Genomic DNA, 14,771 nt, shown 5'->3' on the forward strand with positions numbered 1-14,771 from the left:
GATATTCGTAGTTGCCAGAAAACACAGTTATAGTTGAAAAGATGCCGTGATAAGAACAAATGAGATGTAAATAAGAAGATGGTAATTCGGATATTGAGTAGTGAAGTGTTAAGTTGTTGGAAATATAAATACAAGGTGCGTTCCAGAGTAAACAGGACTTGAAAAAATAAACGGAACAAATGGTTTTTTCAGAAAAATTAATTTATTTTATTCAAAATAGTCTCCTTCTGCTTCAATACAGCTTTTTGCATGGCCCAAAAGCATGTCGAACGAGTGTTTTATGGCGGCGGTATGGCCGCCAGTATGCCGGTGCAAATCTTTTGAATGGCCTCAATGTCTACATAACGTTTTATTTTCATGGACAAATGTATTTTTCCGAAAAGCAAGAAGACGCACGGTACCATATCAGGTGAATACAGGGAGTGGTTAATGGTTAAATTGTGATTTTTGGTCAAATAATCCGTCACAAGCGTCGATCGATGAGACGAATTCTGAGAAATTTTTGGTCGCCAGTCAATATGCGGAATAAACCGTGCACACACCTTTCGTAAGCCCAAATGTTCGGTAAAAATGCGATAAATCGATGTTCTGGAGATGTTCAATTCCATTTCCATAAATTTCAAAGATGATTTCGGCTGATTTTTGATGAATTCACACACAGTTTCGATGGAATTTCCGGTGATCACGGATTTTGATTGACCCACATGTTGATCGTCATTTATGTCCTCACGACCACTTTGAAAAGGTTGCAACTACTTGTGCACTCTGCTACGGGATAGCCAATCATCGCCATAAACTTGTTTCATCAATTGAAACGTGTTGGTTAAAGTTATACCAATTTAAAAAAAAAAAATTTAATGTTGACTCTTTGTTCGAAGTTCATTTTCGCACCGATACCACAAACATACTAAGACTTAAAATCCAATAACTTTACTTCCAATCTATGAAATGTCATGAAATTCTCACTGGACAATCGATAAAGAAGAAGATTCCAGGAGCTAGATTCAAAAAGTCCTGTTTACTTTGGAATGCAACTTGTAAAGATAAGTGTATTGGCATTAAATTGAGACTTTTATTTAAAAATAACAAGACGAGAAATCCGTTACAATTGGTGTCAGAAGTGGGTTTGTCAAATAAATTGCCCAGGAGATAATTATTCGAAAATGGCAACGTTTAACGATTCCCAGATTCCACAACTCAAAAAGGAGTTGGAGCAAAAAGATTTGGCAACAAATAAAGGAAAGTTCAAGTTACGGTTACGAGAAATCATGGAAGCAGAAAACATCGCTGTCAAAGAATATTAGAATAAGAGGAATTTACTACTTTACTATATAATTATCAGGAAAGGAAGAGTCTCAAAGCTTGTCAGAGGTTAAAGACATAAACGTGATTGTTGCTGCAATATCGACGCAAATGTCGCAAATTTCATCAAAAATATTTGCACAACAATCCCAAATGTACTCGTAATTAGAAACACCGATGCTTGCGAAATTGGGAAAGCAGTTCGCAACGCAAGAATAACGTTTGTCAGCACAGCAAAGCTCAAGGAGAGCTTTTGTAAGGACATGTTGAAACGATTGTAGCATGTATGTATATCAGTACTTATGTCTTCACAGACAGAAGAGCAAGCAGCTTTTATACCTGTACAAGTGTCCTTACAGTTGGTAGAACAGGACGCGTGTATATCAGTACAAGGATCCTCACAGATCTTCTCACAACTGGAAAAACAGGACAAAATTAAGGCTGAGGTGAAAAAGTCTTTGCAAGATGAATAAGAATTGCAAATGTAACAGATGAAATGGAGTTGACTAAATGTGCCAAAAGTGAAGAAATGGCTACAGAAAACTCAGTCGGAAAAGCATATTGGGAAGAGCGGACCAGTTTAAAGTTAGTATGTGGCTGCTTGCATTGAATATAGAAAATCGAAGATGGGCAAAGCTTCCGAACATTGATGGTTGTTCCGAAAATTAGAATGCCTGAAGTTCTCAACTAACTGTAGGGGCCCAAGTGGAAGGCACATGCGAATCACGAAAGACACGAGAAATTTCGCTCCCGCTACACCGAAAGCAATCTCTGCCGCTCCGTCTGGTGCTTGCTCCACTCTCTCTTCGGCTGCTGATTATAATACAAATACAGCCAAAAATAATCCAACAGTTGCTGCTAAACCAGATCGTCCCTCTGTCGCTGTCAATGTTGCTCAATCAGTTGCCGTTGATGATTCTTTTAATCTAAACTATTCTACTTCAATTACTGCTAATGGAAATGTGAAGTTAAAAGTGAGTACTAGGAACAAAAAATCCCCAGCTGCTTCAACTGTTGTTGGTGTTAATGCCAATTGTGATCTCGATGTCGTCATACCCAAGAAATGGATTAATTTGTCTGCCTTTAAAAACTCAGTCACTGAAGAAGATATTATATCTTTTGTCGTTAAACATGCTAATGTTGATAGAGAGCAACTTTTATGTTATAAATTAATTAAGATTATAAAATATTAATAATCTTAAGAGGATAAACTTTAAGTTAGGTGTGTCCCCATCTTTTTTTAATGCCGTTTTCTCCTCTTCAGTGTGGCCTTCTGGCATTAAGTTGTGTCCCTTTAAGTTTTTTCCAAAGGGAGGGGAAAACAGGGCTGCAGATTAGTGGATGCACCTGTTAGTCACGACTTTTTTCATGCGTTTTCTGCACCTTCTTCAACTGGCTCCTGTCTTAAGGTGTACTACCAAAACTATCGGGTATTAGGTGTAAATCAAATATTATTCGCAACTTTTCTTCACATTTGGATTTCGATATTATCGTTATTGTTGAGACTTGGCTGAATTCCAATTGCTTTGATAGTGAATATTTTGACTCAAATCTCTATTATGTCTTCCGTAAGGACAGAGATCATGAAAGAACTGGCTGTTTAAGAGGGGGCGGTGTTCTCCTAGCAGTTCATCGCAAATATCGTTCTCGTTTAATTATGCTTGATAATGATGATTCTATTCTGGACCAACTATGTATTTGAGAAATGACGCTCTGTTCATTGCAGTCTCGTACATCCCTCCTAATAGTTCTCTAGAGTTGTATAAGTTGCACGCAAATAATATTTCCTCGCTGGTATTAAATAAGGTGAAAGAGAATAATATTTGTGTTCTGTGTGACTTTAATTTAAGCAATATCGTCTGGTCTGGTTGTTCCTATAGTCCTGCTCTTATTCCTTAAAATTTTTCGTCTTCTCAGGAGTTATTTCTCATTGATAGCTTGCTTAGTCTCAATCCGATTCAAATCAACTCATATTCAAATAGTCTCGATCGTTTTCTTGACTTAGTCTTTCTCAGTAGCTATCCAACTCTTGAGTAGAAAAGACGTGTGAAGTGAAGCTGATTAACATTCAATCAAGTGAATATTTTAGCGATCAATGCAAGGCAAATCACCGTTAAAAAACAAACGGGAGTGTAAGACAAAATACTGATAACACAGTAACATTCGTGCTAACGCACTAACAACTATGTGCTAGTGCAGCTGAGTGCAGTGCTAAGACACTAACAACCATATATGTACATCATATGATTGATTTACATAAATAAGTGCAAAGTGCAACTAATACAATATTACAAACAACATCAAACATTCATTAAATTAAGTAAATATTAATAAAAACTATAAATAATTATTAGCAATTCTAATTAAAATAAAAATACATGCTGCTGCAACATGGACTCATCGTGGCAAACTGTGACCACCAAGCGACCTAGAGAATCAACGTCACCAACTCCGGATACCAGCAAAAGAGTTAGAGAACTAAGTAAAGATTTGCCAAGCCACAATAGATTCAGTCTTCTTGACAATGCCATTAGCACGAACAATAATGACAATAATGTTATGGACTGCAATAACCGCTGTGGCATTAATGAAAATACTACAGCCAAAGAAAAAATACCAAAACCGCCGCCAATATTCTTTCCAGATGTAACTGAGGTAAACAACATGATAGCTAACATTCAAAAAGTAATATCTGTTTAAATGAGTTAAGCCTCCGCCACTCTATCTGGGAAAAACTGGCGCGCCCTAGCACAACTCAACTCCCCTGAGACGAACACCACACTTAACATCGGAAAACAACATGCACTAATACAACACACCGGGGGACAAATTGCATTTCACCACAGCAGGATGACAACTATCTAACTAACAAAAAGGATTGGATCATCGCTGCTTCACACTCACTCGCTAAGACTTTCAAATAGAAACGTTGCAACAACTCGGTTCCTGTGCGCTGAAATCATTTTTCAAATATTCGGTTTTCGCAACAACCGCTCGACCACGATCTGCATCAATTCGACCACCAACGCCGGCAAGTTGGAATGGGACTCTCGCCGCCCTATTCGTCGACATTTAATTTTAATTAGCTTCATCATTTATTATTATTTCATTTATTAAATGATATGGTGAAAAAGCAAACAAAATTGACTTTTATTTTAATTAAGACAGTTCTGTGTACTAGTTTATTCATGGTCCTTCGAGCCTAAAAGACAGGCACCTTAAATTAACATAAATTAACAGCCACAAAACGAACCACAAAAAATAAAATTAAACAATATCCAGTGCAGTGCGGTAGAAGTGCAGTGGCGAACAAAAAAAAAATATATATAAAACAAACAAAAAAAGTCTAGTGCAGTGACCCAAACAAAACAAAGTACTGTGACAAAAAAGAAAAAAAAAAAACTGAACAAAAGCATATATACTTACAAATGTATATAAAGAACATATGTATGTACCTGTATCAGTGAGGTGACAAAACTGTAAACAAAAACAAAGTGGTTTTCAAAAATTAAACCACCAAACAAGAAAGCAACAAATAAAAACTAAAAACAAAATAGCCGCGAAATATCGTATTTTTTAAGTATGCATCCCGAAAAATGCACTGTTTGGTGTGGTTTGTATGGTGGAATCATTTGACCGTATTTTTTCAAAGATGCTGTTGGACGCAACGGGTGAATGGCGACAAAACTGTTGCCAAAAATGGAAAACAAAGTGGCGCTTTTCTATGGCATTTTGAAAAACTTATCTCAAAATGGACCCGTAAGTTGGCCAAAAGATCAAGAATTTTTTGTGGGGCTACGTCAAGTCTAAAGCAACAAATGCAAGTAAACTAAAAACAAAATAGAATGGACCGCGCAAATTTAAATGAAAATTAAAATAATATCTTGCGTTTCGCGAATTTTGCAAATTTTATGCGTTTTTTTTTAAAAAAGTTATCAAAAAAATCCAAATCGGAAATACAAAACTGCAAAGAGCGAGCGCGAATTAACAAATAGTTTACGCAAACAAAACAGCAACAAGCAAACGCGCGAAATCTTAAAACAAATCACAAATAAAAAACAAAAACAAAGTGCATTTAAAAGACTAGGCTACCGAGCAGTTTAAGAAAACAAAAACACGGTGCAGTGACAAAAATAATAAATGTTCAAACATAAGACACAAAACAAAAAATCAAGTGTGGTGGCTCAGCAGAAATATATATGCAATAACAAAAACTGCGGTGATAAAATGTAAACTTATGGAAACAAAATATGCAAAACTTTACAAACACAAAAAACATTAAACCGGGCACGAAAAGGGAAAGCACCTAAACAATAACACAAACATAAATGCAATAAACAAACGGGCGCGAATTAAAAAAAAAAAACACAACAGGTCGAACCATCTGGGTGAAGCGGAGGAACAAAATTGGCGGGAGAAACAGACATACGTACAGGCGCCCTTTACATACAAAAAGGATATCAAGTGAGCGTATTAAGTCCTTTAATATAAAATATACTCACATGAATACATAAATACAAATACCTATTTATTCGATGCTTATACTGCGTGTATTCAAACACACTTTTTAACAAAAAAAAAAAAATTTACTTGCAATTTTTCCAGAATACTTCTTATGTTTAACAAAAACAATAAGAATGTTTGCATAAGCAAGGGCATAAACATATAATAGAATTATAACATAAGAAACAAAACAAGAGAGGCAAAAAATAAAACATAATACATACTCGTATAAGTAAGCACTTTTAGCTTTCGTCAATTCCATCTCCGCGCTCTCTTCTCAGAGCGAACATACATATATACAAATATTTGTACATATAATCATACGGCAAAGAATCTGCCTGTGACACTAAACAAAATATCAATATATTACATATTAACACATAAACATTGGTACACACAAATATTCAAAGTCCACATTGGCATCTATCCGGCAATACCTCTTGTTCTTTGCCAAACAAAAACAAGCAGGATTGCATACAAAAAGCAAATTGATCTCTCTAACGAGCTCTCAATTGCTTAAGAACAAAAACATAATTATAAACACATACAAACAAATACTAATGTAAAAAGCGTATTGATCTCTTCAACGAGCTCTCAATCGCACAAAACATAAGTCCGAGTATTAGGGTGTACCTAAATACAAAATATTCGGACATTAAATATTTTAATATATAAAAAACGCGGTCGAATAGTAATTAACCATTCAAAATAAAATATAAAAATAAAATATAAATAAAAATAATACCATAAATAAAAAAAAAACAACGATATTAATAAAATATACGTTTGTACCGAAATAAAAAACTCTTATTTACATAAAAGAGTATTCGGTTTCAAATCATACTATATTCCTATTAAAATCAGTCTACACTGCGAAAATTTTAATTAATTGAATAATTTTTATTGGAGAAATAGAAAAGATGAATGACGATATAAGTCAAATTACACTTGCAGGAGCTACACGCTCAAAACAGGTTGCTAAATTTGTTTCACAAAGTGAAAGTTTAACAAGGTACTGCACTAGATTTGCCTCTTTATCGATTCAAGAAAACTCTGAATCGCTACTGGAAATCAAAAGTCAAAATCTTAAAAATTTCTGGACTCGCCTCCAAGCGGCTCATGACGCCATTGTAGAATCTGACGATTCAGATCTACCACAAAATTTTAAATTATCTGCATACGCCATATACGAAAACTGCTTGGACCAATACGAAGAAACGAAAGCTATGATCTCCGATCAATTAAAGCTCATTAAAGCAATTGCACCTACTCCCCACAGTAGAGTAGAGCTGCCACAAATAGACAATCAAGAGGCAAGTTCAGGCATCCAACTCGAGGTGCCTGCATGTGATACAGAAACCTTTTACGGAGGTTATGAAGAATGGCCGTCCTTCCGGGACATGTTTACAGCCGTTTACATCAACCATCCACAACTATCAAAAGCACAAAAATTGTATCACCTCCGATACAAAACAAAAGGTCAAGCAGGCGAAATAGTTAAACAGTTCGCATTAAATGACGACAATTTCAATTTGGCTTGGGAAGCTCTAAAAGCTAGATTTGAAAACGAAAGAATACTGGTCGATAAGCAAGTAACGACACTATTAAACTTGCCTAAAATCAAGAAAGAAACAAGTGAAGAATTTGTAACACTACAATCCACTGTTTCTAATTGTTTGTCGATTCTGTCGACACAAAATATTCCCACAGACAGCTGGGACCCCATTCTGGTAAACATTTGCACCGCCGCATTACCAGAAAAGTCGTTACTTCTATGGGAGCAATCGCTCTCATCCCGAAAAAAGTGCCCAACGTGGCAACAAATGAAAAATTTTCTCACCACCCAATATGAAATTGCGGAAAGGTTAGAAGGAAAAGTAAACAAAACTAAGAACAAACACGACCAAAATGGAAGCTTAAATAGACCCCAAGCTAGAAGCAACAAAAATTTAAACAAAAGCTTTTACAAAACACAAACGTTCACTACAGAACAAAGAAAACAAACGTCATGCGAACTATGTAAAAGAGGGCATAAACTTACATCTTGCGAGAGGTTTAAAAACTTAACAGTTAACGAACGAAATAATTTTGTCAGGTCAAAAAGACTTTGCACAAATTGTCTGTCACATGCGCATACATATAAAAATTGCAAAAGCAAATTCAATTGCTTCCATTGTCACAAAAGGCACAACTCAATGCTTCATTACAGCAGATATTCTATCCCACCCCAAAGAAGCGCTTATACACAAAGAACCCCGGGTATACTTGCAAAAACAAATCCCGAAAACCAAAATTTGAAAAATTGCCAAGAGACACTATGTTGCTCAAAGGCACAAAAAATTCAAACGCTGCACAGCGAAATACAAAGTGGACTAGTTGCAGAACCAGTTTCCAACAGACCAACTCAAGTTGAGGACAAATACCTTAATTCAAAATTAAGGAAATTGCAAAAGTTGAGGAAACTTCCAACAACAAACAAAATTATAAAAGATCAGTATTGTGAGCACTTCTCTAAAGCCGCAACTACTCGATCAAATAATGGCCGGTATGTCGTACGACAACCAATAGAGCCCCAATTTTCTAATACCCCAAATAAAGGTAGAAAAACCAAAGTCAGAATTCAATCTGACAATAATAAATATTCAAATATCTGTCACTTTTCGACCCCCCAGGGTGGCCTTCGCCACTTATGATTACTGACGCAACATTTAGTCGAATCAGCTATACAAAGCATCAAATTAATTGCGAAGAACTTTCCATTCACTGTCATTCTCTCGCAAGATCCATCGAATCCCATAGTCCTAACTGAAGGGCTAAGGAGTACCCATTCTGGCCACATCTGAGCCAGGCGTGGAGTTACCAGCCTTCATAAGCCGATAACGCAGAAAAGGCAAATAATAAAAAACTAGTTTAACAAGCCGATAGTAAAGAGATTTGAAATAAGAACACAAATATAAACCTATCAAAGAAACAACCGCAAATATAACAACTATGAAAAGCATTTACAAACTCATAAATCCGTAAAATATACATAGTTTCTTATTGTACGCACGTAAAAGCATAAGTATGTTTAAAATTAAAGCCGTTTTTAGCATTCACAGGTATTCTGCGCCCTCGGGTACACTACCAGAAGTACTCCGCTCTACATGCAATCTCATATATTGCACATACGTGTAATACTAGGCAAAATATTTGCCTAGGGGGCCCAGTATGTTTAAATGAGTTAAGCCTCCGCCACTCTATCTGGGAAAAACTGGCGCGCCCTAGCACAACTCAACTCCCCTGAGACGAACACCACACTTAACATCGGAAAACAACATGCACTAATACAACACACCGGGGGACAAATTGCATTTCACCACAGCAGGATGACAACTATCTAACTAACAAAAAGGATTGGATCATCGCTGCTTCACACTCACTCGCTAAGACTTTCAAATAGAAACGTTGCAACAACTCGGTTCCTGTGCGCTGAAATCATTTTTCAAATATTCGGTTTTCGCAACAATCGCTCGACCACGATCTGCATCAATTCGACCACCAACGCAGGCAAGTTGGAATGGGATTCTCGCCGCCCTATTCGTCGACATTTAATTTTAATTAGCTTCATCATTTATTATTTCATTTATTAAATGATATGGTGAAAAAGCAAACAAAATTGACTTTTATTTTAATTAAGACAGTTCTGTGTACTAGTTTATTCATGAATGATTTCTATTACAAAACTGTTAAAAATAATGTAGTTCGGCTTATGGTAAAGAACCTTGAAAGCTACCCCAAATTAATTAAACAACTGAATGCAACTAAAGTTAACTATCATACATACCAATTGAAGGAAGAACGTTCGTTTAGGATTGTCATTAAAGGGCTTCATCACTCCACTGACATTTCATCAATAAAAGCTGAGCTTATAATTCTTGGTCATAGCGTCAGAAGTGTTAGGAATTCTACAAGCAGCATTGAAAAGAGACCATTGAATATGTTTTTGGTAGACTTGGACCCCGACACTAATAACAAGGAAATATATGGAATTAAACATTTGTGCAAAACGGTTGTTACGATTGAGCCTGTAATAAAGACAAAAGACTTGGTTCAGTGCTACAGATGCCAAGAGTATGGTCATACCCAAAATTACTGCAGAAAGGCCTATAGATGTGTTAAATGCGCCCTAGGTCATCCGACAGCAGAATGCTCAAAACAGAAAGAGACACCACCGAAATGTGTCCATTGGGAACAGATACACACAGCGAATTACAGAGGATGCCTGGTATACCAAAAATTAATTAAAAGAAATAATGTTAAAAATAATAGGGAACGGGAAACTCAAGTTAAAGACAACAACACAAATTTGTCATATGCAGATGTTACCCGGTCTCAGTTTATTAATAACAACAATAATATAAATAGCGTTAGTGATAATATTAACATTAACTTAGCCAAAGAAAATTCCCTAATAACCAAGATAGAACAAATGATTAACAAACAAAGCGAATTAATGAACACTATGATGCAAATGACCAAGTGGAGAAGGACCTGGCTTCGCTTGGAATATCCAATTGGCGCCACGTAGCGAGAAGAAGAAACGACTGGCGCGCTGTTGTTAACTCGGCTATAATCGCTTAAGCGGTTTCTACGCCAATTAAGAAGAAGAAGATGCAAATGATGAGATTAATTATAACAAAAGTATGTCCTTAAATTTAAAACTAGTTATATGGAATGCCAACGGCCTTTCAAATCATGTACTACAAGTAGAACAATTTCTAAAGACCATGTCCATTGACATATTTTTAATTTCTGAGACCCACTTCACATCGAAATCTTTTTTCAAGCGCAAACCATCCAAACGACAGAGCTCATGCAGGATCTGCTATTTTGGTTAAGGCAAATATGAAGTATACTGTTGAAGAGCCAGGCAGCATGTATAAAAATAAAATGTGACTCTTCCGAGGTGCTTGTATCCTCAATATATCTACCCCCTCGCCATAACACCTGGGCTCATGAATTTGATGCTTTCTTTGGGTCGTTGGGACCAAGATTCTTAGTAGGTGGTGACTTTAACGCTAAGCATCCATGGTGGGGTTCCAGGCTAACCATCACAAAAGGCAAAGAGTTGCATAAGTGTATTAGCAATAAGAAATTTTCAACACTGTCCACAGGAAACCCGACATACTGGCCTTCTGATCCTTGTAAAACTCCTGACTTGCTAGATTTTGTCGTATATAATGGAATTCCTAAAAATTGCGTCCACATAACAGATTCCAATGATTTAAGATCGGACCATTCTCCACTCATTCTTCACTATAACACTTTTTTGCACATTTGTATGAAAAAGAGCAGTACATGTCTAAAACAACCAATGTACATAAATTTCAACACTGCCTGAACGAAAATATCAACCTCAATATTTGCTTAAAATCTGGTAGAGATTTGGATGAGGCTGTGGAAAGTTTGACCAATTCAATCCATGAAGCAGCCGCCATCTCCACTCCTTCGCGACAACTTGACCAAAGATCGTATAGCGATTTCCTTTCAACTGACATAAGGAAACTGGTTCAGACCAAGCGACAGTTAAGGAAGATATGGCAGACAAGTAGGTACCCCTCTGACAAAAGAAATTTAAACAGGGCAACAAAAGAGCTAAAGCAACGGCTCTCAGATTACAAAAATGAATGTACAGCTAACTTTTTAAAAAGTCTAAGTACACGACCCAGCGATCACTCTATTTGGAAAGCAACGAAGTACATAAAACGCCCAAAAACAAGAAACGTCCCGGTAAAAGATATTAACGGAGCATGGTGAAGGTCTGATTTTGCCAAAGCAGAAGCTTTTGCCGAGCATTTAGAAGGCACTTTCCAGCCATTTGAGTTTAGCTGCCCTTCTGTCATTAAAGAAATAAATAATTTTATTGAAAGTCCTTGTCAAATGGATCTTCCTGTAAGACCTATAAGACAAATTGAGGTTGGTAACCAGATAGAAATGCTCAATAATGCCAAATCCCCTGGTTATGATCAAATAAACGCAAGAGTGGTAAAATTGCTAACGAAAAAAGCACATAACCTTTTAACGCTTCTATTCAATGCAATACTACGGCTTCACCACTTTCCGTCTCAATGGAAGTGCGCGGAAATCATTATGATCAGCAAACCAGGCAAACCTGAAAGCATGCTAAAGTCGCACAGACCGATAAGCTTACTAGTAACTTTCTCCAAATTATTTGAGAAAATCCTTTTGCGACGACTGTTACCAGTTTTAGAGAAAAATTCCATTATTCCGCAGCATCAATTCGGATTTCGTCACAAACACGGTACTCCTGAACAATGCCATCGCATTATTCGTTTTATTAGTAATACGCTGGAAAGTAAAGATTACTGTTCCGCAGTGTTTTTAGATATTCAACAAGCTTTTGATCGAGTCTGGCATATTGGGTTGATTTATAAACTAAAAAAAGTGCTCCCTGCTCCGTTTTTCCTTGTTCTGAAAAACTACATTCTAGATAGACACTTTTACGTAAGAGTGAAAGACGAATATTCGAAAATATATCCTATTAGTGTTGGAATTCCACAGGGAAGCGTTCTTGGTCCGATCCTGTATACAATATATACCTCAGATATGCCTGTCCTTGAAAATGTCTTAGCCGCCACCTATGCGGATGACAATGCAATGCTTGCGGCAAGCAGTTCTAGGATCGAAGCGTCGAAAATGATTCAGGATCAGGTACGAATTACTGAGGCATGGTTTAAAAAATGGAATATGGTCATTAATACAAATAAATCTATACATATCACATTTACAATGAAAAAAGACTCCTGTCCAAATATTATTTTGAATAATGAAGAGATTCCTAACAGCAATACAGTGAAGTACTTAGGCCTCCATCTTGATAGAAGATTAACGTGGAAAAATCACGATAAGGCAAAACGAAAAGAGCTTAAAGTAAAGACTAATAAAATGTACTGGCTTATTGGACCCAAATCTGAATTAAGTTTTGAAAACAAAATTTTACTTTATAAAGCCATACTAAAGCCGGTCTGGACGTATGGAATCCAGCTTTGGGGCTCTTGCAGCCACTCAAATATTGAAATATTGCAGCGTTATCAGAATTTAACCCTCTGGAAGATTCTGGATGCTCCTTGGTTTATTTCAAATATCACAATTAACAACGACCTAAATATACCAAGTGTCAAAGACGAAATTAGGAAATTTAGTTCTAGATATCTTGAAAGGCTGAGCAATCATTCCAATCCTTTAGCTTTTGCGTTATTGGATGAAACAGATGAAACGTTTCGACTGAAATGATTTCATATTCTAGACCTCCCGTACAGGAAATAAATAATCATTAGCTTAAGCTAAGTATAGAATAAAATATTACTTTTGCGCCCACTGGGGTCCAACAGTATAAAGTTATGTATATTTTAGAACATTTGCTTATTGTCTTGAATGCAGACAGATTGTAAATAAAGAATTTGAGAAAAAAAAGTCTTTCTCAGTGATAATTTAAAATTTAGGTTTCTTGATAGATTCTCTTCAATTACTCCTGCCACCATTCATCATTCTCCGATAGCGTTTGAGGTGGATACTTATCTTTTCGCTCCTGTTAAACCTATTGATGGGCTTGGTTTTAATTTTACATTTTGTGATTTTGAACGACTCAATAATCTGCTCTCTGACATTAAATGGGATAATTTACTTTCGGGACTAGATTCAGCTAATAGTTTCTCCATTTTTAAGAAATCAATTCAGGAAATTCGTCATTATAATATCCCGCTCAAGCACATACAGCCATATAAGTTGCCTTGGTACACTAATGACCTCAAACGTTTAAAAAATCTTAGAAGTAAATACTACAGAAAATTCTCTTCAACTAAATCTCATGTTTTCTTTGTTCAATATCAGCACTACACAAAACTGTTTTATGAATTGGATAAGTCTCTCTATAAAAGGTTTATTTATAGTACGGAGTCACAATTAAGTCGAACCCTAAGTTCTTTTGGAACTTTGTAAAATCTAGAAGAGCGTGTTCGGCCATTCCCTGTGCTCTACGCTGGGGTGATAAGTCAGAATGCACTCCTGGCGAAATCTCCAACTTGTTTGCTGAATTTTTCAAATCGAATCATGTTCCCAATGATCCCGGTACTAGTTCCACTCTTTCGGCTAATAATTTCCCATCCATAAATTTTGGCTCATTGTGTCTTTCACAGGATGATATTGACAAGGCTATTGGTGATATTAAGTGTCGGGGGGATCGACGTGTCTTTGCCGGTGTGCCAAATAAAATAAAAACTATTAGAAATCGGGTAACAATTCAAGTTTGTATATTCGAATAAATATAATATAAGTATGTGTACGGGTTAATAAGTACAATTGGGTGATTATGTGTGGATGTGTATAATTGTATGATAGTGTATAAAACTAATTACGATTATACTAAATCTAATTATAAATTTATGCGTAACCTGATGTGGTTGAGTTTTTCCCGCGTTGAGAAGATGATTCTGCTGCTAATATTGCTGATGCTGCTGTGGTTGTTGTTGCTGTGTCCGTCCACTCTGGTGATTCGTTTTATTGTGTCTTTTCCTTTTGTTGGGTACTTAGCTGTTATGTTGGCGCTGTTGGGTGTTTTTTGCATTGTCCTCTAATTCGTATTTAGACGAGTTAGGAGGACAATGCAGGGATGTGTTCATTTGGTATAAACATCCCGGCCGCCTTGCAGTGTCTGTGAATAAAAAGATTTTTAGATCTGTTTTTATTTGGCTAAATGAGTAATCTTATGAACGGGTTGGAGGTATACTTGGGGTTTAAATCGCACAAGCACCGGTTAAAGTCCAACCGAGTGCGGTGTTTTGTGCGATCACGGTGCTGTTATCGGGGTTGAATAAGCCGGGTTTCATCAATCTTGGGTAGAGGTCAGCTCCCAGTTCCAACATGATTTTGTCGTCTTTCCAGAATGTAGGGTCGGATAGGACTAA

The 14,771-nt window shown here is 36.5% G+C and overlaps 1 protein-coding gene and 2 pseudogenes across 1 annotated transcript in view; all 3 read left to right on the forward strand.

Moving 5' to 3' along the window:
* LOC126765900 (uncharacterized) overlaps nt 1–1,775 on the forward strand; it is a 9,261-nt pseudogene extending 7,486 nt beyond the window's left edge.
* The window catches only part of LOC126765684 (uncharacterized), a 142,047-nt gene that overhangs the window by 77,512 nt on the left and 49,764 nt on the right, over nt 1–14,771 (forward strand). The window lies entirely within an intron of this gene.
* The window catches only part of LOC126765901 (ceramide glucosyltransferase-B-like), a 21,887-nt pseudogene continuing 10,809 nt past the window's right edge, over nt 3,694–14,771 (forward strand).

The sequence above is a fragment of the Bactrocera neohumeralis genome, unplaced genomic scaffold (assembly GCF_024586455.1).
Source record: "Bactrocera neohumeralis isolate Rockhampton unplaced genomic scaffold, APGP_CSIRO_Bneo_wtdbg2-racon-allhic-juicebox.fasta_v2 cluster11, whole genome shotgun sequence".
Lineage (NCBI taxonomy): Eukaryota > Metazoa > Arthropoda > Insecta > Diptera > Tephritidae > Bactrocera > Bactrocera neohumeralis.